Genomic DNA, 6,000 nt, shown 5'->3' with positions numbered 1-6,000 from the left:
AGTAAAATTCGAGATATATCTAATGTATGGCAGTGTAGCTTGTCCACATCTTTCTGTGGGCTCTGGGAAGGCAGTATTCACAGACCGCTGCACGGCTGTCTCATGCCCAAAGATTTTCTTTCCCATTGTTCTTTATTATGATTTCTGGTTTACTTATGTTTGCTATCTATTTTTCGTGGGGAATAATGTGGTTTTTAAAGCATGCATGCTGTGTATGATAATAAAGGATATACACGTATTCATCTTAACTGTTGACTAATACATTATGTTTTGTGTATTTGATAATGGTTCTACAATTTTTTAATACTTGATGTTACATTGTCTCTATTTTTACTCTGCTCTGGTAACCTCTTCCCTTTATTTAAATGCATTCTTTGGTCTATTAATTTTTCCCCTATTATTATGTAAGACAATTTCTACTTCTAAATATTATGTGAAAGAGTTATGTGGCTGTATATATATAGAGAGACAGATGATAGATAGATAGATACCTATATGATTTGATCTCACTGAATTATATGAGTGTATGTCTTGAATTTTATATCCTTGCATAACCACTGAGTTGACGTTTTTGCTCACAGATAAATCATTTGTATAAACCTGGCCAAGGTTGTTTTTAGCATTGTGGGTGTAGTTTAGTAATTCTTGTTCTTGAAGTTTTCCATGTCAAGGTTATAATATAGGACACTGGGCTTTAATCAAATCCATTTTTGAGCATTAAACATGCTTAAAGCCATATATTTGGGGGAAATTTTAGACTTGTCTTCAGAAAAGCCTGACATTACCTGCAGGGAAGAGCTGACCCTATATCCAAGCATGGATTATTCTTTTCGTAACAAAATGTAAACTTTAAAATCTGTTTACTTAGCTTCTAAAGTGCATGCTTTTTTAAAGTCATATTTCCATATATAACTCAAATAACTGAACTTCTAGTAAGTTCTTTTTAAGTTAATTTGCTAATTGGCTGCTGTCATGTGGCTGATATCCAATGGGGATAATCTGAAGGATACTTAATGGTGAGGTTCTCAACTTTACTCTCTGTTTTGGTAGATTAATCATATATCAACTGTTGTGATAAGAACAGCCTAGTTCTCTGTGGCTTCATATATAAAGATTTGTTTTTTAACTCATATTATAATCTTTTGGAGATTAAGGAATGGCTTTTTCTACTCACAGTTGTTGGATGAACATGTAACCTGGGAGCTGCAGAGGCAACCACAGAAGCTGGGAAATGCAGCCCAATGGAGAGATGCCAGGAAGGAGTAAAGTCATCTTTGGTGAACACTAGTGGCCTCCACCACATTTTGCAGAAAATAAATTCAACAAAATGTCTTATTTTATTTCCAGTAAAAAGATTTTCATAGAGCTATGATTTCTCCTTTATGTTTGGCTTTTATGTAATTTTATTTCAATCCACAACTATAAAAATGTATTTGTCATCCTTTCTGTATCTGTTATTGTAGATATCAGACATTGTTTTTCAACTCACGTTTTTAACATCAAATTGTATTAGAATGTTTTATTATGTCACATTTTAAATTGCTTTTTTAAAAATAATAATAGAAGTACATGAAATATGAACAAATGCTAATGGCAGCGTACTTAAAGCAAATTTTAACTTTTGATTTAGGATAAAATACATTGTGTATCTGGATTTCATACTATGACTTTATATAAGAGAATAATTTCTGAGGAATTTATTTACTAGATCCACATTTCAAGAACATTCAATAGATGAGTTAAACTTGCTTAGCTCCTGAGAACAAAAACTGTACCTTGACTTGGACATACGCAGATATATGTCTTATGTCACTGTCTTGCTATTATTTGGGGATAACTGAAAAGAAACTCTAAAATACAGTGTTACGTAGAGCAGGCACTGGAGAGAGCTTTTCAGAGTAGCCAGAGGCCTCCAGTTCTCTTTCCTACTAATCATACTCTACAGCAGTAAGTGCGTTAAGACGAGATGCAAAATGGAATTTGTGCTTCCCTTCTCTGTGATAATACCGACTGACCAAGAAGACCTTAAGGTTTTCTCAGCTTGATTAAACTTGAGAAAGAGTTCTCCAGGCTGTAGGTCATGATTTCCCTTTTCTTAAAGCATTTTGAAAACTTGTAATTGTAAATCCTTCCTTTATCCCTATGGAGATGTAAATGTTTTTAAAAGCTTCTTGAGACAATCATCCTCAAGTCCCTGGAAGCCATTTTTTTGGAATGTACTCATCAAGAAAGAAGACTGTCTTATCTTCCCAGTGTCTGTAGAAGGGTAGGACTCTAATAAGCACCAATTAGCAATACAGATGACAATGAACCTCTGAACTCACCTCAGCTCTAAAACACCTCCAGCCTTTTGCGTATGCTGAGTTGAGCTCTGAGTTGTTTCTTTAATGTGACAGCCTTCACAAAAGTCTTTCCTTTTTTCTTTTTTTCAGAGATTTTTGCTATAGGGCACATGCACTTGCTAGAGAGACAGAGAGACAGAAAATGAAAAATCACCCTCCCCAAGGGGGAATGGCCATACTGCAATCCCTTTTCCTCCATTCTCCTCTCAGGACATGGGGCATGCATACACTTCCGTCTGGCATGAGTTTAAGCCGTTGGGTCCAGAACTCAAATTGTAGTTAACTACATGAGAGTTCAGTGACATAACCATTATTCTATCTTGCTGGTTCTCCAAAAGTCTTTCCCACAATTTAAAAACTGATACTGTATAAGGGCAGTCCCAGTGGCCTAGTGGTTCAGGGAGCTGGATCCCAGCTGGCCAATGGCATGGTTTGCGTTTCAGCTCCAGCAACTTGAAAAACACACCAGGCACAGTGTCAAGTCCTGACAGAATGGAGAAATGGAAGAAACTGTGGTATGACTATACCCCATTGGGGGTGCTTACTCCTCCCCTCTCTCTCTCTCTCTATTTACTTCTTTATTTCTGTATCTCTGGTATGCACACATCCTCTCTGGCAAAATTTTTTAAGGTTTTTGCCTTAGGGTACATGTGCTTGCCAGAGCAAGAGACAGAGACAATGAGAGGGAAAGTGAGAGATCACCCCCTGGGAGAATGGTTATGCTGCAATTCCTTCTCTTCCATTCTCCTCCTGGGTTCTTTGGCATGCACAGACATATGCCTGTCATGATTTTTTTTTTTTTTTGGTTTTATAACTTTATTTGAAAATCAGCAGTTAATTCTCATCCATATTAACTGTTTGTAGATTTTCGAAAGTGGTAACAGGTACAAGATCACCAGAGTGTAGAGCTTGTTGGGTGAATCTTCATCCTCATTTTGTTTTCTGGATAACCACACACAAATTCGATATGGGATGTTCCTTATTCCTTCGGCCCAGACAGCTTTGTTGAGCATGGTATCACTGTGCACATCTGGAGGCCCCATGCATTTCATGGAAAATCTCTGGATTTCTTTAAGTGCCTGAGGGTCACATTTCTTGAAGTCCACACCATGGATGCGCTTGTGAATGTTGATGGTGTATTCCTGGGTCACCGCCTCGTTGACGGCAGAATGACCCTTCTTCTTCTTGCCATCTTTCTTTGTGAGAGCCATTGTGCCCAGCCTAAGCTGGAAAGAGAGAGCACAAAGGATTTGCCTGGCATGATTTTTAAGCCACCAGGGCTGGGACTTGAACCTTAGTTGGCCATGCAGGAGTCCAACAACATAACCATTACACCACCTGCTGGCCCCTGTCTGGCAAATTTTTAAAAAGATAATTTTTTATACACTTAAGGTATATACAACATGATTTTTCAATATACATAAAAAGAGTGAAATCATTACTATGATCAAATAAATTTTTGAGAGAGAGAATTTTGCTATAGAGTACATGCACTTGCCAGAGAGACAGAGTCAGAAAGACAGAAATCACCCCTCTGGGGGATGGCCATGCCGCAATCCCTTTTCCTCCATTCTCCTCTTGGGATTTTGACATGCACAAACACACACATGCCCGGAATGAGTTTTAAGCAACCAAGTATGGAACTTGAACCAGGGTTGACTGTGTGGGAATCCAGCAATGTAACTATTACACCATCTGCTGGTCTCAAATCAAGGAAATTTGTACACTCCATTTCTCTATCACTGCCAAGCACATATGCTCTCTGGCAACTTAAAAACAAGATCATATTGTCTATATGCAAAACATGGTGTTTTGATATACACACAGAGAGTGAAAAGGTTACTATAATCAAGCAAATGCATATATCCATCAATACAAATAACTACTTAACTTTTTTATTTAAAATTAAATTAGAAAGATATAATCAAAACAGCATGGTATTGGCATACAGCAGACACATCAACCAATGGAGCAAACAAGAAACCCCAAGTAAATCTAAACATACAGGGTCAGCTAAATTTGGGGCACCAAGAAGACACAATGAATGAAGGATTGTCTCTTCAATTAAATGGTGCTGAGAAAATTGGATTTTCACATGTAAAATACGATGCTTAATTTTATCTAGTGATTTTTGCTTTGAAGGTATTTCTCATTCTTTATTCAGTCACGGTGTTCCAATATGGATAGACAAGGCTATTAGTCAATGTCAAACATTTTTTTAAATAAAGTTTAATTTCAGACTTAGGTTCAATTAATATCATACAAGTAACATATTGTCCCAAAAATATATGTACAAGTAGTGCCTTATTATCTATTTATTATTCCTTGATAATTGTATTTATTCATTTTTACAGATTTAAAAGCCATTCATCAGTTTCAGAGCCATTACATTTAAACTGAAGTTGAATTCAATTTTTTCTTCACTAAATTCCCCATTATTTTTTGTTCTATTGATAGTTTCTTCCTTTTTTCTTTTCTAGGCAATGAGTAAATGTATGAGTAAGAGGAGATCTTCACCTTCTTTAGAGGTAATGTTTAAAGTTTACTTAAATCGTACAAAATTGAGGAGTGAAAAAGTCAAAATTTATTGGAGGGCTTAAATAACGAGGAGACTACACACTCAGCTGTAGTGGTGCAGCAGTACCACAGCACTCTGCAGTGTTGGAAGTCATATGGAAGGTCCAGGTTTGGTTCCCAGGTTGCCTGGGCACATGCACATACCCATGTTCCTAGGTGACTGGGAAGGCTGGTGTAGGGGGAATGGTGGCTTTTTGTTTTACAAAAAGTAAGAACATTGAAAAAAAGAACGATAAAGACAGCAACTCAACATTAAGTTCATTTAGCTTATTAGAGGATAAAAAAGCATTTAACGTTAATTGTTTTTTAGCTAGCTTGGCTATTTGGGAGACTTATTTTCTTATGTATTGTAGAAGAAAAGAATGCCTCTTCCAAAGCTACCTCTAGCTGGCTGCACAAACCTACATATTCTAACGAGAGAAAATAAGAAAGCTCAAGAATTACCCAAACCATCCAATTACCATTTCTGAATCTTTTGGGTGCTTCCCAAATAATTTCTTCGGGAGGAGTGAATCTTTTGGGTGCTTCCCAAATAATTTCTGGAGGAATCTTTCTTACTGTTTTTATTTAATAGATAACAGTTCTGACAACCACACATTAATAAGCAAGCAGAGAGCACATCATGAGCCTGAATTTTGAGGGACTCTTAAACTATTTCTGGTCTTTTGGTTATGGCAGATTTATTTGTGCAAGGAGATTGTTTGTGAATGGAAGCCTGAGATTTGTGTACATGCAAATTACCAGGTTCCCAGGTGCCAGTATTAACTGAGCATGCAAACTTAATTGCTTACAATGTTAGAAACTTCGGTCTGTGAGCTCGATGGGATGAAACAGCGTTTAATTTATAGCAAAGCGTAAAGCTTGTGACACCTGTGCCTTACTTTTGCTGTATCTAATAGCTGGCTACTTGTAAATGGCAAAAATTTGTTTTAAAATCCAGTTATCACCATAGGCTCAGGATTTATGTTTTTGCATTCAAATTTTTTCAGCAAAGTGTAATGGAATTAAAAACAAGCATGATAATGAGATTAAACTGGAGATCTGAATCTTAGATATTGAAACTGAACCCAAGCCTTTATAT

The 6,000-nt window shown here is 36.7% G+C and overlaps 1 pseudogene; it reads right to left on the bottom strand.

The window, feature by feature from the left end:
* Positions 1-3,131: 3,131 nt before the first annotated feature.
* On the bottom strand, positions 3,132-3,553 carry LOC102502010 (60S ribosomal protein L31 pseudogene; annotated as a pseudogene).
* Positions 3,554-6,000: the final 2,447 nt, after the last annotated feature.

The sequence above is a fragment of the Tupaia chinensis genome, unplaced genomic scaffold (genome assembly GCF_000334495.1).
Source record: "Tupaia chinensis unplaced genomic scaffold, TupChi_1.0 Scaffold000065_1, whole genome shotgun sequence".
In the NCBI taxonomy this organism is placed as follows: Eukaryota; Metazoa; Chordata; class Mammalia; order Scandentia; family Tupaiidae; genus Tupaia; species Tupaia belangeri.
Note: the sequence above shows the minus strand (reverse complement) of the source record. Positions and strands in the feature narration are given on the sequence as shown.